The sequence below is a fragment of the Protopterus annectens genome, chromosome 3.part0 (genome assembly GCF_019279795.1).
Source record: "Protopterus annectens isolate FY-2018-M chromosome 3.part0, PAN1.0, whole genome shotgun sequence".
Lineage (NCBI taxonomy): Eukaryota > Metazoa > Chordata > Ceratodontiformes > Protopteridae > Protopterus > Protopterus annectens.
In genome coordinates this window covers 879,153,940-879,181,325 of record NC_056731.1, presented here as the reverse complement: position 1 = coordinate 879,181,325, position 27,386 = coordinate 879,153,940, and the positions used below count along the sequence as shown (strand labels likewise).

At 38.2% G+C, this 27,386-nt stretch overlaps 1 protein-coding gene across 1 annotated transcript in view; it reads left to right on the top strand.

Annotated features, from left to right (window-relative positions):
- Nucleotides 1-27,386, top strand: part of SCLT1 (sodium channel and clathrin linker 1) — a 780,532-nt gene that overhangs the window by 371,723 nt on the left and 381,423 nt on the right. The gene's annotated exons all lie outside the window — the stretch shown is intronic.

The following is a 27,386-nucleotide window of genomic DNA, read 5'->3' as shown; positions in this document are numbered from 1 at the left end:
AAAGTGAGAAACAAGCTTCATTTTTTGAAAGAATGGCAGGAGATGATAGCGATATGGCAGTGTTGTCACAGAGAAATCCCCTTTTCTTTTGGGATGGTGGGCAACAGCTGCACTACTGTTACTTTTAGTGGATATAACTTCTATCACCATAAATGAGCATTCAACTGGGAGTCAAAAAAGCAACACCTGGAACTAAGGTGTTCCGTTGACTTTAAATATAACAGTATATGCTTTAGAATAGATGGTCAACAGTGCATGACCGAAACTGAAGTATTGATTATCTCACCCATGTGTGTCTTATGCAATGGCTGAATCTCCTTTAAGAACCTGCAGTCTCTAATTGGTCTTGGTGTGTTAATATCCCACATTTTGAGAGTTGTGTTGTGGCAGCTTATGTGCCATTAGCATATTATGAATATTTCCACCTTGCAGAGGTGGGAAATATCTTTTGATTGAGTCTCATTTGCTGCAGTTGTTCCCCACCCCCATCTTGGGATGTATGGCATCCATGTGTGTGTTTCTCTTTATGAATTTCATCCTCATACCTCCCAACCATGCCGAATTATTCGTTTTGTACCGAGTTTTGGGGTACAAATGATGGGGTGCCGTGATTCCAGAGTGGCACCCCTTCATTTCCAATTTTTTTCCAGCTTTTTGTTTTGAAATTTTCTTTTTCGTGCTTTTGAGCTGACATCATCATGTGCGAGATGACATCATCTCCATCAGCCTCTCGGAAGTGAGCTCAAGGGCTCACGTACACGCATTTCTGATTTCCGGCTGTTTGAATGGAATTAATCTATCTCTGTGGAGAACAGAGTGCTGTGTATTGCTTCCATGGATCTATCTGCAGAGAACGGAAAGGAACTGCTGCATGGATCTATCTGCTGCTGCTGAGAACAGAAAGGAACAACTCCTGTGAGAACAGGATTTTATTTCTGCAAGGAGAAACAACTGCTACAAGCTGCATGGACTTGACATCTAAAGGTTGTGTGTGTGTGTGTAAGGGTTTCAGTGCCTTTTGATATGAATGGTTTGGCAAAAGTAGTTTACAGTTTTTAAATCAGAATACAGATATCCCATTAAAATAGTCAACCACTATCAAGGCAATTGGCCTAGATAGTTGATCTTTACCTCATGATGCTGTTATATTATAAAGGTTATGTACAGCTGAGGATACAACCTTAGGTTCATGTTTCAGTTGGAGGCAATCATCTCACTGTCAAAAGCTGTGAATGAAGAAAGATATTTCTACATGTCTATCCAGTATTGCAAAGACATACTACACATGCAGTGATGTTAACTACTGTTACATAATTTGAATTAACATGTAACACACACAATGGGGCAAGTGAAATGGCTTGACTCTTGATTATTTATATATATATATATATATATATATATATATATATATATATATATATATATATATATATATATATATATATATATATATATATATATATATACCTGTTTTATATAGTTTGATAAGCAAGTAAAAGCCAGAAATACAAATGTAACACCAGTTGCTACTGGTGATGAGATGATGAATCTGTCACTAATTTGTTTTTTTCGGGTAATAGGTAGCGATTGGTTGTGACGTACTTGAGCTATACTTTAAAGTGCTACATGTTCCTGCAAATTGTTTTAATCTGACTCATACATGCCCCCTAAATAGGACAAGTTTCTGAGTCTAGACAATGCAAGTGATAACGGTTACTAGTACTCTGTCAGTAACACATGCACACTTGACAGGTGACACTCACTCTAAGACCTTGTCACATTAAAATAAATCTTTTGCAACATGGACCTGCAATTCACTAAGCATTTATTCAAGCAAACTGCTAAAAGTATTGATGCTTGATAATTAAAAAGGAAAAAAACTCAAACTACTTGCAATCACCTATCGCTCCACAGATTCATTAGTTTATGTATCTTCAAATAGCAAAAACACCTGAGACATATTCGCTAAATTCTTCCACAAGCTACTTTTTCAAATTCCATAACATACCGAGGTGCAGCCAATTAAATATCTGCTGCTGACCAATCAAGAACCGGCTAATTTCTCAGTCTGGGGGGGATATAAACAAATGCATTGTGCTGGGCTAGAAGATGATAGGGAACAGGTATAGGATTGTATATTACTACTTGGTATGAATGAGAGATCGTGTTCTGCTGCTGTAAAAGATCGAGTTAGCACAGTGATGACATACAATGCATCATTGTGATTTGGGAGTACTACTATGCCAATGTCTTTTATGTTGCTACTGTACATCCAGCTTGTAGCAATTTATAAAGGTATGACTGAAGACCAGAGTGCAACTTTGCAGATATTCATATTGATGTTCAAGAATAGTTGACCATTAAATCACTGCTTCTGGAGAGTCAAGCCTCCCAGGTGTCCTCCTCAGCTTATATCCATTATAATTGTTATTATTGCTTGGGTATTAAGAAAGAAATGGTGGCTTTTCTTCAATAATCTGTACATTTGTCTTGCAATAAGATGATACCTTTATCAGTGTTGAAATTAAGTGAATGGTCATTTCTGATGACTCTGTGATCTAATTCCATTGAATTCTCAGATATAATTTAAAGTTTTCCCACATATAACCCACTACCTTGAACAAGCATTCTGACAGTCAGGGCAGAGGATTAAGGCTTTGAGTTGTTAATGAGCTGCTTCCTGTTGCAGGGTTTAATTCTTTGTACCTTCATTTTATTTATTTATTTTATTTATTTTACATTTGTTGATCGGGATAGTCCGACTGGATACATGTCCATTTTCAGCGGAGGCCTGGGGAGAAAAGCTCCACATTGTCAGTAAGTTACATACATGTTACATAGTTACATTTTCCTGCTGTGTTTTTCTGAGCAATTCACTTAAACAGTGCTCCTGGGTCATCCTTTAATTGAGACACTTGTGTTCATTGGGCATAAGCAGTTAAATTTCTAAAAAAAAAAAATTAAGTAAAATAATGCTGACATATACCTGACACAGGATTCTGAAAAACAGTCTGTAGACAGGGAAAGCTTTTGGCAACAAACCGAAACAGATACCATAGCTTGAATCTTCTCCAAAGTCACTGAAATTCTTTTTGGAACTGTTTAACTAAATTAATTTATCTGTTTTGGAGATTCGAAATCTAAATTTTTCATGTTGATGTTTTGTTTTCAGGGATCTAGAAAGGAGAATTACTAATTCTAATTTTTCTAGCCAATGCAATCTAATCATCCAGCTTTTATTTATTTATTTGACATTTCTTTACTGGGATAGTCTGACTGGGGTCTGAGGAGCCCATTTTCAGCAGATTACCTGGGAGAAAAGATCCAAAAAATCGATAATTAGCAACAGCAGTCATAAACAAGATATAATAATAAAATATACATCAGCTTGTTAAGGTAAAAAAGAAAAATCACTGATTGATAACAGTTGTTGGTAAAAAGAAGAATTATGATTCTTCAAGGCTGCTTAGAGAAATTACACATTTGGGAAATATTCTATGAGCTATAACTAGAGAAAAGGGAAAGCAGTAAGAACAGGCAATGTTCTTGACCCACGTGATATCTAAAGAACCTTCCAAAAGATCTGCAAATGTACACATGCAAATAAGCACCAACCGTCAGTATCCAAACTCGTTAGGGGATGAAAAGGTTGGAAAAATGACACCTTGAACTTTGGGCTATAAAATGTAAAAATAAAATCCAAATAATCATTGTAGAAGTAAAGCAGTATGCACACATTAGTGTTTATGGTAAATTGGGTGAAACAGCCAGGTAATGGGACATTGGAATGGCTACAAGGGGGACTGTGGTGCTATATTTTAGTTCTGTTCTTCAGTTTGCATTTGAAAGTTGGTATCCCACAATTCCATTGGAGTGGGTGGGGTTATGTAATTATGTAAGCAAATTTAACTTGATCAGCGTACAGATTTGTACCTATTTTTCATGGGCCTTGTCCAGATTTTTGTTGATTCCAAGTTGGGAGATATGGTTATCCCTGGAGTATACTAAGCTAATTAAGATTTATAATTTAGTCTTTTTGCTTATTGTTCTCTGCTAATATTTATGACTGAGCATAAAATATGACAGGTTTGGATGCTGTATCTGCATCCTCCCGGGCACCTCTTGAATCTTTATGATTTTTTCAGACTCCATGGAGTGCACAGAGATTTGAAGAGTACCATTAATGGTATGATGAATAAAATTAAGTAAGCAGGTTCTTGGACTGACATTAGTTGGCTAATATTAGGATGGGTAGTGGATGTACTGTTTCTCTGCCTTTTCATGCCTTTGGTTGAGCTTTATAAATATTTGCCAGTACCATGCAGTGGAGGGATGAACCTCAGACTTCACCCCCATATGCCCTTCATTTGACAAGCAGCCCAATCACTAAAGGTGCTGAATGAAGAGGGATGGAAGTAGCTGAGAAAGAGAGCTGGGTTTATTAAAGGGTTGCCACAGAATTGCTACATGGAAGAAACTCCAGGACTGCACTGTGGTGCACAGAGACTCAGAGGCATCAGTCTGGCCAAGTAATGCATGCACTCCAGCCAAGAGCAGCTGTTATGGGGAAGTATGCACTTGCGATCAGTGTGAAATAACTAAATTGTGCCAAGCATACTGGCTGATAGTTTTACAAGAAAGGTATTTAATAATACAGGAAAACAGCTAATCTCTCATAGGATAATTAGCCACTGTCCTCTGCTCTTGCCTTCCCCTCCTGGCATATTTTGATGTTAGGAACAGTGAAGAATGAATGAGTTAAATGGGCAGAGGGTAGGATGGTCAGGAAAGTTGAAGGACCAGAAAAGAAGGTAAAAAATAATGAGTAAATATATGATGTAAAATGTAATCTGAACCAATTTACTGACTCGCCTTGAGTAGAAGAGGAGGACTGGGTCATTTCTTGCTGAAGTTTAAATTGAGTCTTTCCCTGCTTTTGTCAAGTGTAAAGTCTCATTGTTAGACTTTCAGCTGAAGGTTTTGCATAAATGTTTTTTCATGCTACATTACATTGGTCAATGCTTTATGCAGCCTCTTATTTTTAAAGGCAGTGTGGCTTCGTCATCTTGTCCTGCATGGTCTTGATACTTGCTATAATCTTCAACTTTCTGGATAGAAGGTATATAAGGGGTTGTTTGAAATCTTGACTGCCTCCTACTGACTGTCTCTCCCCCCCTTTCTTTTTCTTGCATTATAAAATGCAGTTTACATTACGAAATGTTTATATGGATATTAATTAGAACAAAATCTGTTTTAGTTGCATTTACCTTTTCAGGCAATTGACTGTACTTCTAAGCATTAACAATATGAAGTTAGGTTTATGCCTTACAGTTCACCCACCTATTTAACAAAGTCAACAAACTTTCAGTCTTTTTCGGCCACTTCATCTTGCAGAACCATATTTCACTTGCTTGATCTTGTATCTAGTGAGATTGTTGCTTTACATTTCTCCCATTCATTCACTAATTTCATATTGTCATTGTTTTTTTTTTCCTGATCATCTCAATCCTCCAAAAGCAATCTGATTCAAATCCAAAGTACTCCTGAATCTTCTAATCAAACCCTGTACTTTTCTTTTTTCTTTTCTTCTCTGTTGCTCAAGTATTTAGTTTTGGAACAGTGGAAAATGATTCACTGGCTTTGTTAGTGTCAGAAGAATTAGAAGTAGGGTCCAATTCAACTTGCTTGCTAACTTTGTTGGCAGTTTTTATTTTCTCTTTAGCCAATCGTGCTTGCAAAAATTTCCAGGAAAAATATTTTGGAGTCAGATGGATTACAACATGAATCTCACACTTCCCTCTTGACATCCCTTGATTGCTGAGGTAAACTTGCTACTTTTCCACATGGTGTACTGAGAATAATCCTTTTCCACAATCTGCTGTCCTCTGTTTTTAATAGTTTTACCTTATGCCATAGTTTGTCAGGAGCAACACTTTCCATTCTGGATTGTATCGTTACTAATGTGGATCTCAGCTGTCTTATGACTAGAGTTAGAGCACATATATGATGTGACCTCGCAGTTGACAAATCCCGCTGTGGAACAACAGTCCAGTTGTTTGTTTGTACTCAAGAGTAGACTGTTTCTTGTAGTATTTGTGGTGTAATTAAAAAATATCTAAGATTTACTCTGTGGTCTATCTCCTAACTCAATTTTTGAAAATGGCTCTTCCTGAGAAACCTCATTGTCAGACTGTCTTTTCTTAATTTCTGCAGTTTTATCAGCTCTTCTCAATAGCTACTTAAAACTTTTTCTATTCTATCCAGCCTTTTATCATTTGTCTTTATGCATTCTTCCAGTGTCTCACTTATTTTAAACACATAAGTACATTTGCTTTATTTTTTCCTCTAGATTACTGGAAGCATTTTCGTGTACTAAAACTGAAACTTGAACTGCTGCCAGATTCTTGTGAGTCGCATCTTTTTCTTTTCCTCCTTTGCTGGTTAATTTTATTTTACTTTCTCCATATTTCTTCTTTGCTGGCACCCAGTCATTGTAATTACTAACATTTAAATTGAAATCAAAAAGGAATAAACGAATAGCTACTAAAAACAGCTGATTTTGCAAGCCCCTGCTAATTTTATATACTAACTCCAAGATCACACTTCAGTGGGGAAAAGGCAAATTCCCTGATCCCTGGCTGTACTGCAGTCACACACTGCTATAGGTCAACATTTCCGATGCTGATTTTTGCGTTTCAGCATTATGCCACTCTACATTTACAGTTGTCAAGCTTTTGACATGTACCCATCTTGGATATGGGGAGGCTAATAGAAAAATAACACAACCATCATATTATGATGACCCAGAATACCTGTTTCACTCTGTGGCTGTCGAGTGGTTGTATAACTGAATCTGTATTAGTTCATCGCAATGCAATTGCAGTGAACACCGGATCGTCGACCCTCATTTAGCGAAAATCATTTCAGCGATTCGCTGAATTTGCTAAGGGCAAGTAAGTACTTGCCCTACAGCACAATGGACCAAGAGCTACGCAAATCAAACCCACTCAAGTGGGGGACTTTGTCCCCACACACCCCCATAATTATATATACCAACTCTGAGATCACACTATAGTGGAGAAAAGGGCAAAGTTGTGCTGTAGGGCAAGTATTTTCTTGTCCTCGGTAAATTCAGCGAATCGCCGAAATGATTTTTGCTGAATGAGGGTGGATGATCCACTGTTCGCTGCAATTGCATTATGATAAACTAATATAGACCCATATAACCAGGTAACCTTAAAGCATACTTCACTGCAAGGGGGACACTCGCCTTGTGAAGGGTTTCATTAGAGTATGCCACAGTATCAATGACACCAGAGAAGGAGAAAAGACACTTAAGACACTTAATGCAACTGGAGGCTGAAGTCAGTGATAGTTGGACTCCCCATTCCCCAAAACATATGCTACATCCTAGCTGACAGGTTCAGTGCAAACTTCTCCCCCTTTTCCCCACCAAAAGGGCAAATATCTATCCCAGCAGAGTGCTGCCCCCCTGACATCTCAGATGCTCAGGTAAGAGCCGCCCTCTCCAATGCAAAAAAACACAGCATCAATGGGACCAGACGGTGTCCCGGGCTGCGTCCCACATGAACTCCAAGAAGAACTAAACCCAAACATAAAACTACTGTTCAATCTCAGCCTTACTACAGGATATGTACCCAAAGAGTGGTGTACAGCAACAGTGGTCCCTCTCCACAAAGGTGGTGCCTCAACGGATCCTGGAAACTATCGCCCCATAAGCTTGACTAGCTTGGTCTGCAAAGCTATGGAAAGGATCATCATGGACCTCATAAATAAAGATATTGGGGACCTACAGACACTGGATCCTACCCAGTTCGGCTTTGTTAAGGGCAGATCCTGCCTCTTAAACCTGGTCGATTTCTTTGAAACAGTCACCAAGGCCATTGACGAGCGGAAGGTGGTGCACACAGCCTACCTGGACCTTGCAAAAGCCTTTGATACAATACTCCACTCGGGCATTATCGATAAGCTCACCAGCTTAAATATAAACCTCTATGTCACTAGATGGGTTGCAAACTGGCTCAAGGACAGAACCCACATGGTTAGAATTGCTGGAGCCATGTCAGACTCCAAACCAGTTACAAGTGGCGTCCCACAAGGCTCACTCCTGGGACCTCTCTTGTTCGGTATATATTTCTCGGAGGTACAAGCTAACACATGAGGACTGTGGCTGACCAAGTTTGCAGATGACTGCAAACTGGGCGCCATAATAGACTCTCCAGCTGACACAAGCATCCTACAAAAGGGCCTCATAGAAACAGACAACTGGTGCCAGAGCCATTGCCTCAAGCTAAACGCCAAAAAGTGTATAGTCATCCCTTTGGCAAAAACAAAGTGCCCACAAATTACCACATAGGTGGTAATCCATTAATCTGGAAGAAGTAATTAGGGACCTGGGGACCCAAGTTGATAGCATTCTCTCATTTGACAACCATGTGGCCAAAGTGGTTAGAAAAACATTTTATATAGCCCACCTAATCATGAAGGGATTCACATCTAGATCAGGGGAGGTCATCGTGTCTCTTTACTCATCCCTCATCAGGCCCATAATTGAGTACAATGCCCCTTTTGGGATGTACCTTACCAGACACCTGCAGAAACTGGAAAGACCCCAAAAGTACCTCACCAAGAGGATCAAAGGGCTCAAACAGATGCCATATGCTGCCCGGTTAAAGAAACTCCAGCTCTACTCAGTGGCATACCGCCTGGTCAGAGGCGATATGTGCCTGACGTATAAAGCCATGTCCAACCCGGAATTAATGGACATGCTGCACCTCAGAAAATCCAAATCCCATCGAGCTACGCGCTCGAGAGTCTTGAACCTCAGCACTGAAATAAATAGGACATGCTGGAGGGACAGATTCATAACCCAGAGGCTCCCTTCACTCTGGAATAAAATCCCAGTCCAGGTTAGGCAGAGTCCCTCATTGTCTCTCTTCAAGAGGATTCTTGATGAGTGGATGGGAGATAGGTTTACCCCGGGTATCACTTCTGTGTTACTGTTAGACAGAGGCACAGTATACTAACCTCGAAAAAGGGCATAGCAAAATTCATTTAAAATGGGTGGCGAAAGCCAAACACACTCTGGCTGGGCTTATAAATGCCCTAGGGCAGATAGCCTAGTATGAATCTATGAACCTAAAACAGCTAGTATCAAGCTTGTAAAAGCTGTATTTCTTCTAACTTTTCCTGTCATGAAAAATTCTTTCATTTATAACATGAAACTAGAACACTCTTTCAAAATGGTCACAGCATAGTCTTCTAGACAGCTAAAAACTGTATTAGACTGAGGTAAAACACCCCCTTAAGAGAACCATGGCATCCCAAGCCTAAACATCATATGAATCTTAATGCTTATACATAATGAGTGCACTGATACATTGGGGAATTTGTTTCTTCTGTCCCCATTTCCCATTCTCCATTGCCTTCTCTTACTGACATTCCCTCCTTTTAAGTTTGGGATTGTAACTATTATGGCTGTTTATAAAAGATTTTTTCAAACTCTCTCTGTCTTCCCTTCATATTAATGATTCTTTTCACTCTAAATTCTCTTAGTGATTCATTATTATAGCTAATGAATGTGAGCCAGCTTTTCGCAGAATGTCCAGACTTTCTTCCTCATATTTTTGATCTGTTCCTTATAAAATTTGCAGTTTTCTAGCAAATCACTGAGGATTAAAGTCACTAAACAATGGCAGCCATTTGAGTTTCAGACTTTATATCATTCAGAAAATCCATAATAATGCAATATCTGTTGTTCTAATAGTGTTCTAAGTTTGTAGGAGAGATGTTTAAAATCTGTCCCTATTTTTGGCCCTTTGTTCCCCCATTATTGCTAGCGTTATCCAGATTTCTTGTGTTGATAAGTTGAAAGGTATGCGCAAGGTTATTGACCTGTCCACCTGCATTAAAATATCCTGATTGATATCCTTTCTCTCAGCTTGATAACATTTTAAAATCCATTATCTACAAACAGAAGAAAAAAATGTACCTCTACCAAAATCTTCTTTATAATAACCAGTATAGTTTTAGACCTGGGTATATCGCAATGCAGTAATTCAGATGACAAATTTTACCTTTGTAATATGAATAACGGACTCTTTACTGGGGCCCTCTTTGGTAGTGATAAGCATGTGAATATCCCTTGTTTCATTTTTAAAAAGGTGTTTCAGGTGAAGTACTCGCCTAGTTCTCCATCTGTCTCTCAAGTAGGCATATACAAGTTATTGCTGTTTAGAAGCTTGTCACTCTTAACAGTAACATATCCCCAAAGAACTGTTTTTGGATGTGTTCTCTTCTTTCATCTACAAGTTTCCCACTGATTTCCCACAATTACATATACCACTTTAACAATCTTCTCCTGCTAAAACTTCAGCAGTGTCTCCAATCTGATTTTGATAAATTGTTTTTATAGTTCCAGAACAGCAAATTTATTGTTAGCTCCACTAAAACTAATGCTTTGCTTTTTGGCTGAGCCCAGTCACTGTTGTCAACCCCACTCCAAATTAAAGGCACCCGGAGGCTTCTTGATCACACATCTGTACTTTGAAATATCTTGCAGTCTCTTTGTGTTTTATTTATTCTGCATGGACATGTTGAATCTATTCAAGGAAGCACTTTCAGCGTAAATCAACATATATTTTCCCCAAAGGACTCTTAGATCAGAAGACAAACAACTTCTCATTATAAATAAACTAAATAAATCCCATAGACAAAGCCTATACTCATACCCAGTTGCAAAAAAATGGAACTCCTTACCTACAACCACCAGAACTATTTCTAACCTACCAACCTTTAAATGTTCAGTAAAAGAATACTTTACAAAACGTTAGACCTGCTTCTGTGCCAGTCCTAGCTGAACTTAATACTTCACTCACCCCTTCAACCTAAATCGTGCTTCACAACCCTCTCCAGCCTCCTACTTCACTCCTTTTTTGTTGTTTTTTTCCACTGCCGTACCTTATCCACTTAATCTCTGCAGACCTTTCTTCTCCCTATTTCCTCACTACTCACCGAAGGTACCTGAAGACACCCTACCTTGCACCCTTATAATCTCCTTCTCTCCATCCTCCTTCCTTCTATAACCATAATATGAACACCATCTCTCATACTAAGACATCACTCAAGTTCCCGTCACTGTCTCCAGTCATGTAATCTCTAATATCTCTTTAACTATCTTATTAGAATTGTGCCGTGTTTCGTTTATCACGTACTAATCTATGTAGTAAATAATATGATTGAGTTTTTCCTCACATATTTTCTCTATTGTTTTTCATTGTACTCTACTATGAAACATATGTTCTATGTTTTTCTCATTACAGCATTTTCTTCACTGTTATGTTTTGTAGTGTAGCATAATACTTTGTGATTTAGAATAGTTCTACGTGATGTTTTGTAATGTAGCATATTTTGTGATTTAAAATAGCTGTACTTGATTTTTGAAAGATTGTAATTGTGGAGCTTTTATCCCCAGGCCTCCACTGAAAATGGGTACTTTCTGGCCCATTTGGACTTTCCCGGTAAACAGATATCAAATAAATAAATCAGCATACAAGCTCACCTTGCTATTGGCAAAGCTGTTTTAATTTCAGAACTGGAATATATAATCTCTGCTGATTTCCATTGCCCTCTAACACCAGAATCCTTTAGATGTCACTCAGCAAAACCTCTCGATTTGTAATCCTCCTTAATGACTGAATACATCACTCCAGCCTACTAGAAAGTAGCAGCTGTCCTGTTATAAAAGCAAGCCCCACCAGTTTCTGAAACTTCTTAATCCAGTTCCTGTCACCCCCACCCATTAAGCAGCATTTGCACCTCTTCCTTCTTTCCCCTCAGATCTTGACAATAGGGATTGTATTCATCAATATGTCCACCTTTCACTCCCATTTTCCACTGAAAAAAGCCTTTTCCAAGTTTGTTTCTGCATTCTGTAACTCCCTTCTTTACCCCCTTTTAACTTTAGACTTGCTCTGTTTTTCAACCCCAGTTGTAAATGCTTTTGAGCATGACATAACTAACATCCATACCAGTCACTCCATTCTGTGCATCCCACCCTCCCCACCTCACAGTCCCCATTATTTTTACTCTCTATTTATTTTCACTATCTTTATTGTTCTGCACTTCCCCCACCTCTCCCGTTTGAAACCTTCATTGCACTTCAGTGTTTCCATAAATTCAAGCCAGGTCTATGTTAGTTTATCTAATGACCAAATTGTCAAAACCAGTATGGTCGACAGTTTGATTCATCAAACCATTCTGCCCGAGATCATGGTACAGTAGAGATGAAGGAATTTGTCCTTTTCCTCACTGTAGTGTGTGATCTCCAAGTTGGTGTACATAATAGCAGGGGGTGTTGGAGGTACAGGGGTCTTCTAAAACACTGCATTGTAAATTCTACTTTATTTGTGCATGATAGCAACAGTCTAAAGTACAGCATAGGTACTGTGACTGCTCTTGTAATACATTGATGTTTTACATTTCTCTGCATACCACATCAACTGATTTTACTCTTCAGTGTTTCATTTTATTTATAAGTATGTTCTGTGTTTTATCTTCTGTATTTCTTGCTGTGTGGCCTAAGTCATGGCAGAAGAATATTCTTTGAACCATTTCTCATACCAAGTTAAGGGGTGAATTAATAAAATTGTAATCCATGCTCTAACAACTGAATGTAGTACAGGAGAGTACAGTGTTTTTGTTAATTTATATATTTTAGCTAATTAATATTTTATATAGTAGGCCAGTTTGCTTCTGATGAATTCTGCACATTTTGCAGCTGTACATTTTCCAAATCTTATTTAATTTCATGGTCTGGCCACTTAGAGGAGCTGTTGCACAAGCAGTAATGCAAAGTATGCTTAAGCAGTTCCTTCACTTTCTAACAAGAATAATTTTTATCCCGTCTTATTGTGAACTGTTACTGTAAGAAATGAGGGAAGGGGGTACTGTGACTTGGCAGGTTTCTTATATATTGACATTTCAGTGAAAATGCAGCATCACTTATCTAAGTGATGAAATAGTGCAATAAGAATGACACGGAAGATTGTGTACTCCACTTTCATTTTAGGGTTGCAGTGGTGGTGCTGTGGTAGCGTTGTCGCCTCACAGTAAGATGTTGTCCTGTTCGATTCTCAGCTAGAGCATCTTCTGTGTGGAGACATGCGTGAATGTCCGTGCCATTGATGAAGGTTGTGCGTCAGGGCTGGCAACTCGGCACGTAAAAATCTACTGCCAATCATTAGCGGACCGGAGTTCCACTGTGGCGACCCCTAACCGTGAAAAGCCGAAAGACTCAGTCAGATTCTTTTTCCTGCACAAGATGCTTCAGTTTACACTACTGACTTGCAGCGTATCATAATAAAGAAGCCCTGAAGTCAAGCTCCCTTCTCCTCCTTTTTGGTGGTAGTCCCCTTGGATGATAAGAATCCCTTGGAACTTGTTCAGCAAGCAGTATGGATTCATTTTTTTTATTAAGCAGTTACATGCAGTGTTTATAAGAATGGGCAAATAGTTTAAATATATTTACACACAGTAGACATTCAAAGCTTTGTGAAAAATCCATGTTTATACCCACTCTTCCATTTTTAAGGAATGCTGATAGGTATTTGAGGCCCAAATCGCCAAAAATCACCTTGCAGAATACCACACGCCATTCAGTCTAAACACCATATCCCAGACTGCTTGCAAGCCAACCAGGGGGTAGGTTGCTGAACAAATCCTTCTGCTGCATGTATGCCTGATCCCCAAGATGGTTACATAACAACCAACCTCTGTCTGTAAAGTGGGACTTGGCAGTGGCAGTGCCAATAACAGGAGCAGCAACACCACCATGTTCCTTCATGCCATTAGCCACAGGTAAACACTATTGTTCCCAAATTGCAGTGTGTCCTCAAGCACTGCATGAGCCAAATGACTCATTCTATCAAGTGTGGCACCCAGGCTAACCCATCAATCCCTTCATGCACTCTCTGATGTTGGACATTTCAGTTCAAGGGTATGCATTTGAGATGTACATGGCGCTGTGCATGTTATGGTTCAGCTACCACATACCTTATGCTGATGTCACTGTATTGTCCTCTGACCTGTGACAGTTTTGGAGTGTGTTAATAGTGCAGTTTAGTTCAGTGATGTGGGGTCTCTGCTATGTTTTGGTTGCAGAGAGTTTTGGATACAGCAAGTTGGCCAGGACTAACTGATGGAAGGCCACACATCACAAATTCTGTTTCCCCCTTCACGCTTTTATATTTCAGTGTTTTATCTGTGATTGTTTTATTATCTCTTTGTGAGGTATCTCGGTGTGTTGAAGGATCTATTTTTAGCTGCTTTGCTGTAACAAGTAATAAATGCAGGTCAGAATAATCTACAGCCACAGCAGGGCTAGTCACCCAGTGGTGTAAACTTCGGCTCTAGATGATTCTCACTGTTGGTGACACCCTGACCTCCTGTGCAAAAATGAGAAAAGGGGGTTGTGGATGGATGCATAACAATAATCTACATGGTATTTTATGTCAATTTATCCAATACAATTTTATGATTACAATTAATCAGTTCACTATATGTATAATTTTAGACTGCCTGTTATCTTCTTGTAGCACTCCAGACTACTTTGAAGCCTTTTCTGAACTAGTTAATTTATCTAGTTGGACCTAAGCCCCCTTGAGCCCAACCTTGGCTACAGCTAGACAAAGCATATACAGTACAAGAAATGTAAAGAATGAATAGGAATAAAGCTCATACAACTCGGGCAGTGCTAACATGTACATAAATGTAAAACAAACGATCAAAACACATGTAATATTGTAATAGGCAGTATTAAATAGAACACACAAGGCCCAAAGAAATATAGAGATACTAGATAAGTTCATACTGTGCCAGTTGCTCTATGATTGGACCTTTAGACTTGGTATATTTTATCTGACACTGTCTGATGTAATGTGGCACTTTTCCAAGGTAGATCATTTGAGTTTGTTATTTTTTTCTATGAAGCTTTTCTGCTTATGCATGCTGTGGCCTTACACTGCTGCACGCACTGGTACTGTGCATAACGCATCATGCCATTTCCTCTCCTAATCACCCAAGTGAGGACACTTCCTGAAAAATCAAAGTAAAAAAAGAAAGGAAAATATATTTCCACTGTTTGCAAGTAATATACAACAATATACCTGCCCAAATTACAGAGAACTCAAATAACCACAGTTAGATGGAGGGTGTGTCCAAGCAGAGATAGTGTGTGGGAGGGTATTTGCAACCCAGCAAAGTGGGTCATGTTGGGGAGCAGGTAATACATTTCAAATTGTATTTATTAAGTTTAACATTGGAGACCTTGTTGTTTTTGGGTCTGTGGTTGGGTTGAATCTGAAGGAGTAGATCCAGCAGGTTACTGGAAGTAGAAAACAGCCAAAAGGCAAGGGAATTATAAGGTTAAGAGCTGAAGTAAATAGGTACCAAAGAAGACTCAACTTGTAATTTCAGTATTGCTTGAAGGTGTTAACCACTGACCAAGTGGTTGTGTCATATGTTTCCACAGTAGAGACATTTTGAAAAAGGCTCAGTAAATAGCCATACCACTAGTAGAACTGCCCATAACTTTAGCATTTTCCAGTGGGCAGTAAGTTGCCTAATGGCAAAGTATAATGCATTTGGTGCTCCACTTGAAAAAACTGTGTGGCTGCCTACTTTTCTGTATAAGGAGTAATGGAGATGAGCTGCTGTCCTAAACTTGTGTACCTATTTTAGCTAGAACCATAGCTTGTGATTCACAGCCAGGGTGTGAAGAAGCTATTTCTGCTGTTTTTGTTCCACAAAGAGGGCGATGAGTGGTTGTGTTCAGTGACAGTTCAGAAACCACTTTCAAGAGAAAATGTGGGTTGGTCCAGAAATGCACACCATCTTTGAAAAATAGATACAGTTTCCTATATGTAAGAGCCTTCAGCACCAGGATCCAGCAAACGGTTGACCTGAGAGATGGTCAGTCCTGTCCAACAGGAAGTTAAAATGTCAATCAGGAGAGGACTTCTTTTTAGGTGGCATAAATGCAGAATTTTTTAAGGAAGCTTAACCAGCCAGTACTACACCACAAATTTGTTCTCCACAAGGTCATGATGGGCTGAAGTACCTGACCCCCATACACCTTAACTGTGGAATAATTGGGACCCAAGTCAAACGGGTACCTGAGGTAGTTGGAGATCACTTGTAAATTGCCAGAGACTGGTAGCATCAAAAGCTCTTCTGCCCAAATGGAGAGCTATTTCTACTTGGGAAAGTAGATTTGTCAAGTGGAAGTCTTCCTAACAGCCGCTATATCTTCTCATACCTTGACTAGAAAGTTTTTTGGGATCATAGGAAACAGTGGCATGAACCAGACAATGAGGTGATGCAGGTTGTCATGCTAGCCATGAGAGATTCTCTTGGCTAAAACCAGGAGACTTTCCTTTATTTCCAGAGATTTTAGAACCCAAAACCACACCCTTCTTGGTTCCCAGGGGTCAGTGCATACAAATCTTGCATCTTTCTTCTGTGTATATTGTGATGAGACACAGAATCAGAGAGACCTGGGGGTGGCATACAGGAACCTTCCTTACTGTGGGTTGGAGAACTTGTCCTCCATGAACTCCTCAGTGACATTTCCGCTTGGAGCAGAGGAAAGGAGAATCACATTCTGTCATGTGGTACATGAAAAACTTTCACCTTCAAGAGTCAGAACTCTGCATGTGGCTAGAAACAAATTGACACGCTCAGAGAATAGGCACCCTATCTTAATAGTTTGATATGTAATGTCAGAGCATGTGCCAGCATAACTCTTATACATCATCGAGCACTGGACCATCAGCATACCTCCCAACCTGGAAACATCAAAAATCTAAACAAAGGCCTATGAAAAATAGGTACAAATCTGTATGCTGATTAACATAAAACTTCCATACATAATTATGTAACCTCGTCCACTCCAGTGGAATTGTGGGATATTGACATTGAAACGCAAACTGAAGAACAGGCAACCAAAATATGGTCCCAGACCCTGTAGTAAATGGTAACCATTTTTTAAATGTGTAGCAATGATGTTCACTGGGAAGGGAGAAGATGAACCTTAGGATTTTGGTTTCGGTGACTTGCAATATGTGGGTTTTATGGCGAAAGGGCATTTAATGGTAGGCAATATTCTAATCTTAGAAAAAGAGTATTAAAGTTTGCTAGGAGTCTAGAATCTCCAAAAGTCATTCTCCATGGCCTACTGATCAGTGGCATAGCCCTTTGAGTTTGCCACCCTTCCCCTCAAAAAATCATTGTCGAATGGGGCCTCCCCATACACAACCATCCTCCCTGCAGCCATTCCAATGTTCCACTACTTGACTATTTCGCCCCATTTACCATAAACACTGTAATGTGCATACTGCTTTACTTCTACAATGATTTGGATTTCATTTAGAAGTTTTATTTTACATTTTACACTGCAAACACTAATAAACATCTGCTAAACAAAGCAGTGCAGTCTCACAATGAAAATAGACATAGCATTAAAACTTCACTGCCTTGAAACTCATATTCATTGAAACAGCACTGAAACCCACATTCAAAGAAAATGCATCCGGCCAGTGGCAGATAAATATTACCTTTGGGCTGTTTTCAAATCGTAGGTCCCTTGCACACAGAACATACATGTGTTCTTTGATACACCTTCCTGATCGTATTAAATTATATTCCTTGTATAATACAGTACAGCTGTTAGAGGGCATTTTAAATTTATTGTTTTGAATATTTTTTCCATTAAACAATGAAGTAAAATGCATGAACCAATAATGACAAAACTGCCCAATTCAGAACATTTCCATAATAAAACTCTACTCAGACTTCTACAGTCTACCAGTATCAGTAAATATGCACAATCTCTGCAGAAGTAAAATTCATCTAAATAATTCCACATTAAAGAGATCTGTAACTAATGAAGAGGTTGCTGCTAGCAAACAATTTTATATTTCAGTGTTTCATCTACAAGTAAAGTGCCTATTGCCCTTGAGGAATAAATTGCCAATATTATATTATATTAAAAATAATAAGCTAGTAATATTGCAATAGAGAATGGATGGCAAACTGGTAACAGGTTCATACTCGTTACTAGTTATCACTGCCAAAGAGGGCATTCTCAGCGACTGTAGCATCCACCCCCTTTAAAACTACAGCACAGTACAGTATCAGCAATGCATCTGCGTACTGTGGGAGTAGAACCCACAGCCTTCTGCATCAAAAGCAAGTATTCTGCCTGTTATGCTACTAACAATGCAAGCAGACATGGCATAAGCAGCACTAAACTTCTCTTCCCCTGAAGCTCTCAGCTCCTTCTAAAATCCACTCGACACTCAACTGTATCTCTCAACTTTGCAGTACAAGAAATCTGGAAAAAGCCAAAATGTATTGGGGGGGGGGGCAAAAGCCCAAAAAACAGGGACAAAGTTTAAACATTGCTTGTGTAATCTTGGAAAGTTGCTAAAATAAAATGTTGTGGTACCACCATGTATTTCCTAAATGATAAGAAGACTGAAACTTATATGGTTTTCATTTAGTGAATTCAGTTCTCACCATAGCTCTCAACCCTTAGCACAAAAAGCCTGAACAAAGCCAATAATGGGGGAATACAGCCTAAAATAGGGGCAAATTTCAAATATTGATCTTATAAACTTAGAAAATTGCTAGAATAAAAGGTTTTGTGTTGCCATGTATTTTTCTGAAGAATATAAATTCTAAAATTCAAATGCCTGTCATTATTTAGTGAATAAGCTTTTATGAGGAATAGTACAAAAATATGAGGCAACAATCTGGACAGTTTTCACAAGTGGTGGTGGGTATGAAACTCAGTCTTTTGCTACTAGTACCCAAGGTACAGGGTTTGAGCCTGTGTAACTCTAGCCATCAGGTATATTTAACTGGGGTATGTTACACACACTCACAGACACACACACACACACACACACACACACACACACCTGAACTACGGCCATGGAGGAAAAGCCTACTTGAAAATGCAAAACAGAAGAATTGCTCAAGTACAGTGCATCCATGCTTGCGGTCGTGAAAAGAAACGCTAATTCTTGAATTTGAAATTGCTCGTACGTACTTTGGAGCCCTCAGCTAGTTCCGTCAGGCTGTTCACAGAGCTGACGTGATCGTGCACGCCTCTGCACGTGATGATGTCAGTCAGAAGAAAAATTTTAAAAAAACAAGCCGAGAAAGTTGGAAATTAAGGGGTGCCACTTGGGAATCGTGGCACTCCATTTTTTGAGCTTCAAAACCAGTAAAAAATGAGATCTCAGTATGGTTGAGAGGTATGACCATCAGAGGGAAACAAAATTACAAACTGAAATGTTAGAAGATGAATAAATCTATGGGGGGGTCCCCACTGTTAGGTCATAGTACCTAAATGCAACAATATAGTCTGTACTATTACATCTCTTGTTGTAACATAGCATAACATATATCAGTTATCTAAAATAAAGTAGGTCCAGTAAACAATAAAGAAACATTTTTGTTGAAAATTTTGTAAATGCAGTTGTAGTGAAATAGCTCCACAGCTTCTGGGTGTAAAAGGAATGATCCAGCACCTAAAGAGAGGGGACGTTTAGCTAGAGAGCGAGTGAGGGTAAGTGTGACTGTAAGTAAAATGACAGAGAAAACAGTAAGGTGGGTCCAGGCTATAAAACCTGTGGGCCAACTAGGAGAGAGAGAGGTATAGAAGGTAAATAATAGTTGCTCCCCACCCTAGTCATAAGAATTCACATTGTATATAGGATCTCATTATTTTACTACCTACGATTAGGCATATTACACAGACACTACTTAAGCAACACCAAATTTTATAACCATTTTAACATTGCTTTGCTTAAAAATGTACTGTAATAACACACATTTACCATGCATTTTTTAGTGCCGGTTACACAACTTGTATTCTAAACAACCCACCACAATCTGACGTTAGTCAACATACTAATCCTCTGTGCTTAAATTACTTGTTAAATCTTTTATAAAATAAAATCATCCATTAATTTTGTTATTAAATGAAAGTCTAAGCGTATTAAATAATATACAGTTTGAATTACATTAATGCATCTTTTCAAGCACTTTTGCCATACAGTCTGTCTCACTTAATGCCTTAATAAGCGTGTTTAAATTCAACTTTCCTGTTTTGATAACACTGGTCTAATACTTTTAATTTCTAAAACTACTGGAAAAAATGGCTCATTTTTTTCTGCTGGAACTTCCTATATACACAGACATTTATTTTTTTTAAACTCCCAGTTTTACTCCTTTTAGCCACAGAATGTTTTTTTTTGTATCATCTATAAGAGGATTACTTATAGCCTTTTTTCTGCTTACTTAACCTTTTCAAGACTTGTTTGACCAATGAACTCATAATATTCATAATGTCTCTTTTTAGGACTGCCCCTAAAATATTTTTGTCAAAATTGCATATTTTGTGAAGTTTCACTGTGCGGAGGTAAACTTTTAAAAATCACTTTTTCTGTAGAAACTTTGTGTCTGAAAGTGTTGTTAGGGGCTTACAATAGTGGTTTTAGGGTTGAATTTGTAACCCCAAAACTGTAAACGTCTTTTCAGGAGGTTCACCAACTCTTTCAGGCTCCACTACCCACTTGTCAAACACTCTTTCTTGGCTAACCATGAAGCAGACTTTGGGCTCTTCACTTCTTCCATCTGCAAGAAGAAGAAGCTTTCATGGAAGACTTTGGTAGTCAAGCTGGCTTCCTCACTGTCTGAATTGTTGATGAGTGACTCTGTTGTGGCCTGATCAGGTACATCAAACCACTCATCATCTTCTCTTGATCCTTCTTATGCTCTTTCAGAAGCTGCTAAGGACTTAGCCATATCCTGTTTGCCTGTTGTGTCATCCTTGTTGAGCAAGGGAAAACACACTTCTTAGTCTCAGAAGAAAGAGCAGGTAATGCTTTACCACATAGCTAACCATCAGTGCCTAATTCCTAGGAAAAAGCCCTGTCTATGGGTTGGTCTTTTTCTAGGGGTCTCCTAGAAAGAGAAAACAAAGTTAAGAATGTTTCTTCTCCTGTTCCTCACAGGAAGACTACATGGAATTTACTAAGAACTCATTTAATACCTTTAATCCTTAAATTCGGCACCCACACTGACTGGGATGGTTTGCCTCCAGTTTCTATACCTCAAGAGGAGAATTTTAATTCTCAGGAAAGTGTTTCTTCAGATGTTCCTCCCTGAAGAATTATATTTTTCTGAAACTGTTGCCAGAATGAAAAAAATTGTTTCAGTAGGAAAAAATGAAATTCCAGAATCACCAAAAAATATCATGACTTTTTACAACTGGAATTTCCTCATCCTGAGCTGTTCCTCCAATTTTACCAGCTTTTGAGGATGCAGTATGCCTGACAGTCAGCTTCCTTCCCCTAAAAACATCTGATAAACTATATAAGGTTTCTCAGATTCAAATATCATTTTCTCTATCCCCATATCAGATCCTGCATTTATTTATTTGGCATGTACCTGTATTCTCTCTGACAAGGATGGGGAAAGCTTTTGATAGATTTGGGAATAAGTATATTCTTCTTCTACTCTGGCCTTCTAAATTCTGATTTGTTAGGCTTGGATGTCTAAATTCACGCTTTTTTTTTTTTTGCTGGAAATATGAGAAAGTTAACTGCTACTGTTTCCTGTTTAGAGGTCAAGGCTTGACTTGATTCATTAATTGCTTCTGTTTCTAATGTAACAAAACACACTCTTAAAATGTGTTATGACTGTGCTGATGCTGAAGCCAGAACAGCTTACTGGATCAGTAATGAGGTAGCTTGATTACGTGTTCAGAATTTACCAGAAGATGTTAAAGCTGAGATTTTGAATGCTCCCCTGGATAGGGATGTTTGCTTTGGTCCCTCCTCTGCTGAGGTCCATATAACATTTAATGAAAGAGGGAAATTAATTCAGGGGGTGTCTCAGATTTTTCAAGGCTCCTTGCCAAAGTTTTATAAGAACTTTCCTTTCAATTCGGAGTCCTTTATAGGAAACAGTAAACAATCTCAGCAGGGTTTAGGCAACCAGGATTTCAAAAAGCGGTGGCATTGAAGCTCAAAAAAGAAGAACAGGGCCTTCCAAAACTAAGGATGAGCCAACAAGGCAGACTGAATATTTGCTCTCAGTCTGTTTCCCCTTCCTACCCTGGCAGCCTTGTAAATCTTTCCCTGAGTCCTGGTTTCCATTTACCTCAGTGGCATCTTATTTCTACGGTATAATCGCTCACACTGTCATCTTTATTTTTTTCTTTGCTTTCTGAATTTTGTCCCCTGTAAGCTTCAGGAGGAAGTTTAAAGCATTCAGACAAGAAAATGTCACCTTTAAATAGTCAAAGCAGTCCACATCGGTTTATTTTGATGCATGCATTGTGTTACCCACAGGTAGAGCATTTAAAAACCTCACCCACTGCCTGGACAGTTTTGTCTTGATTATACACAAATGCCAGAATAAAACAGTTATTCACCTCTTTACATTGAGGAAACAGTGTGATATGGACTTTGGCATGTAGGGTTCGGCTTCTACCCGTACCACTCGCATGTCTTTGGGGGTGCTAAAATCTCTCTGGTGCTGCTTCTCTTTTTCTTCAGTTTTTCCCTCATCCTGCCTCTCATACGCCTTAGGCTGCTTTCATTCTTTCTGTTGCATTAAGATATTAATCTTAAATTGCATTAAGATATTTTACCTCCAGCTGTAGCTCTAGTCTTTTCAGTTCAATCTGCATTTTAAGGTAATCTACAGCTAGACTAAGCCGAGTTGTTGCATGCAGTATACATGCAGCTGTTCTCTTTCTATCTATGTTTCAGTGGAGTGCATTTCAGCTGCATACATATCCTCTTTGGAGGAGGCCAACATGCACAATTCCCATGGTTTCCCACTCCTTAGTTTTAACATTGCCATCTTTTTTCATATTTCACAGAGCTAATTTTTGCCTGTTTTCTAATTACTCTAACTAGAAGATAAAATAAGCGCTGTGCAAGAGATACTGCTGTGTATTTACCTAGTGGCTGCAAGGGCATACACAGGTTTTGGTGATCAGTTTTATAGGGTATACAATCTAAATTACAAGATCCTACTGCTACCACCAATTAATTTGATGGACAGGGTGGTGGAATTTAACTCCTATACTGCCATCAGTAATAGTGTGCAATGGAACCAGAAGTATGGGGTTAAAATCCCAACACTGGTACCATTAATATAGCTAGAGCAATTGGCCTCAAGTGTGTACACTGAATGTACGCTATTGCTGTGGGTAATAGCCATGCCCTGACATACACTGAGTATGACACTGTGCGATACAGTTCAAGTTAGAATCACTTACTCCCCACGATTTGTCCCTCCCATCTCAGATAGAGACAGTGCCTTCCACTGCTATCTTGCCAGCAGTAATTAAAAATTGACCAGAATTATTTTGCATACACACTCTTAATGTTAGAGAAAAAATAATTAAAACATTTGGTATTTACATATTATCGCAACCACATGTTTCACCTGGTGTAATTCATAATGTCTTTGCGGAGCAACTGTATCTGCAAGTCAGAAGGTGTGTGTAAACTCCAAGTTAGTATTGTATCACATTGTTTCGGAAACAGGAATAACAGCAAAATTCCTGGATATTGTGTTTTACCAACAACACTTAATGAAAAGTAAAATTAACCTGCCTGCTGCTATATATACGCGATATGTATATCATTACCTACTGACTTCCATTGTCAGATAATCTCGGTGACTTGGTAGTCAGCTACACATTTTAGGAGGGGGGGGCAGACCAAAAATGTGTGTTAAAAAGCTGGAGATTGTGCGATAAGCTGGATAGTTGCAATAGGAAAAGAAGCAGCAGTAATGTCCAAGAGCCCATTTAATTTCGGACTGCAGAAGTAGTAGTTTCGCTACATGTAACAATCTGCAAACTGACATTAACAATTCTACCTTTTACATTAATCTTTATGCCATAACCGAAGGGAAGCTTTGGCAATTAAGTAACAATGACAAACATTCCTGTCAACTTCGTACTCTCAAGAAATCTGCCAAAAACCTAGATTAATGGGAGGACAACAGCCTAAAAATGTGGGTACTTTTTAAATAGTGATACACTTTGAAATTGACACAATAATGTAAAATAATGTAGTCGCCACGTGAACGGCATATGAATGTTTGGTAGTTACGTATTATCAGTTAGAAATGTGGTTGTGATAATACGCAAGTACCAAACATTTTCTTTTCAAATAAATACGCAAACAGAACAGACCTTGCATGGGGAATTAAACATAAAATGCTTGGATATTTAATGTTTAAAAATATCTAACATCTGAAATAGAAATGGTCTCCTCCTGCATAAAAAAAAAAAGTATGGTACCCTTAAAGACCAAAAGAGAATTTTTATAATCCTTCCAAGCAAATACATGGGTATCCTCTAGCAGTAATTCCTGTAAGCTTTTTAGTTAGAAGTCAGTTCCTCTGTTTCTAAGTCCCCAAACAGGACAAGCTGTTAGTCCAAATAATACATCATCATCCTCTGACCTAGCCAGTACCTCCAGTCAGTAAACTTTACAACACCACTGTCATTGTGAAGCATTTGGTTTTGTTTTTCAACTGTTCTGTATTTTCAGAGTGGCAGATATAGTGTACTTTTTGTTTCACATATTCCATTTTATTGAAAATGCAAGTACAATGCAGCTTCTTTTACTTTTATCTTTTTGACAATTGTTTACATTTGATACAGATCTAATACAGCTTACCTCGATTTTTCATGCATTTCCTTTTGAAAAAAAAAACTAATGTTTTTTTCCCAATTTATTACAGTTCTACTCACACTGAGGTTAGTGTACATGCATCTCTAAACTGATTACATTGGTATCAGGGGCACACTGCTTTAATACATACCATTTTTTTGCTGTCAGGCATGCTTCTAGTAAACAACATAACCTGTTTTCCATAGTTAGATGGATTGCTGAATATACTTAAATGGGATCTAATATGTACCTCAAGCTTTTTCTTTCCTTTAAAAGAAGAGTTTTTAAACCTGCCAGCAGGTACTTTTAATCTAAAATAAAAACCATCCAACTAACAAGTAATGACAGAATGCTGGAGAGTTGCATTCCATTTATCTTTCCTTTCTTGATTAAATTTGCTATTGAATTACACTGAACATTTTAACAGGTTTATTCATGAAAGAACTGACTATGCTTTTGAAAGATAATTGCTTTCAAGTACAGAAAACCCAAGAGTGGTTTTCAGAAATGTAAATAAAGTGAGCTGCTTATTGTGCCATGCATTTGTTCATTAAAAAAAATAACAGATGTTATTAATGTGTTTGTAGGGGGGGGCGCTTATGTGAACCACATAGCCTTTAATAGTGTTCATTGCAGTGCTAGGCTGCCTTTACTTTAGTGACACCTGACATCTTGATTTAAAATTTAAGTGACAGATTGTCTTCTCATTTGACAGGTCTTGTTATTTCATCTTGCTGGCAACAGAATGGTAGCCTAGTAACACCATTAAAATAGTCTTGCACTTAAGAATGCAGAGTGCTCTTTGTATAATGGCAAGAAAAAAAAACATACAGCTGTCCCAGTTTTCATTGGTATGTCAAGTAGGTATGATGCACATTATCTGGGAAAAGCACAAGACTTCTCAAATATTGTATTAGTATGTTTTTACTGGATCATATTAGATTAGATCTGACAACAAAACAAATATAAACTTAAGTTTTGTGGCATAAAACAAAACCTGAAAATAAGGTCAACCAAAAGATTATTTGTCGATTGATGCATTTCTAAAGGGCTGATAAAAAGAGCAAACCTAAATTACCACATTTGGAAAAGGCAAAACCTACACTCTGAGCCACAGGCTGTGATCTGCCCCCTTCCCACCAAAACAGTTTTTCATGGGTAAGTATATATCACAGCTTTTTAAAGGCAGTCATTACACCAGTAAACATGTTCAATTACTGAAATATCACTCATAATGCAACAGTTAAGCAAATGTGTAAGCGTACTGTGCTTGTTCTTTCACAGGCTTTCACTTGTGTTATTTACATTAATATAGCTAGTGAAAGTATTATGCAAACATAATGTGCAAGAATGAATTACACACATGTATGTGATTAGCAAGACATGAAAGAAGTGTATATAGTATACTGTTTTTTTTTTTGTTTGTTTGTTTTTTGTGGAAGTATACTTTTTATTTTTATTCCTTGTTTGTACCCACCATTTAATTCAAGAAAAAAATGTACATGCTTTTTATTAGTGAAACGATAGCTTGGTTTAGAACATCTTTTAAACTAAAGAAAGTATAATCAGACTTTTACATGAATTTCTGCTTTTGATGTGCAGAAAGTAAAGATTCAGAATCGTAGCCTTCCTTTCACCTTAACCACCTCTATTGCTAGCTCTTTTCCCTTTTATATATAATAATTTTGTATGACCTAAACTTTGATCAGATAATTTTTTTGTACTCTCACGTTTTTGTAATATAGAGGATTATGATTGGGTCTCTGATCTTAACTATATTATAGTGCATGGAGCACTCTGATCACTCTCTAGTATTAAAAAAAAAAGACAAACCAGTTAAGTGCTAGAATGTCACATGACCCGACCTTAACAAATGTTAAGCACACCCTGTGAAAGTTAAGGATGAGTCCCACACTAGGCAGTAGTCTTCCTGTACTCCTTAGCAAATGACAGCGGCAGAGCAAAGATTTGTTTCTGCCTGCTCTCCATACCTTTAACTTGTCTGTAACTTCCTAAAAAAAAATCCTTAGAGAGATTTACTAACAGGATGTATATTCGCCTGCATAATCTCAAGAATGCAAACACTGAAACTGAAATGCATGTCATTATTTAGTGACTTCAAGCCTCGGTGTTTTATCTGAAAACTACATATTTTCTGAATAACCGATCAAAAATATGAAGCAATAATCTGAATATCCTGAGAAAATCTGGACAACTGAGCGGTATCTAGGTAAGTGTAAAGGTAACAGACTGCATTTCACTACCTCTCTTGACAATGCTCACTAACTGTTCTACGGCTTTGAAAGCTAGGAACGCACTTCAACAATTTTTCCCCCTTTAACTACTGCTCTGTGCACTGCAAAGAACTATGATTGTCTCACTGATCATAACCCTTTATTATGTGTTTTCAACGTAGATGCCAAGATTCACCTCAACAGCAGTCTCTAACAAATAAGCAGATTATGATTGGTGAACCACTCATAATCCTTTATATTATGTGTTCGAGACATGAATGCCAAGAAATTCACCTTGTGGTTGAAGCTTGACACGTGAATCTTGGCATCCATGTTGAGAGTGGCTCTCTATTGAAAT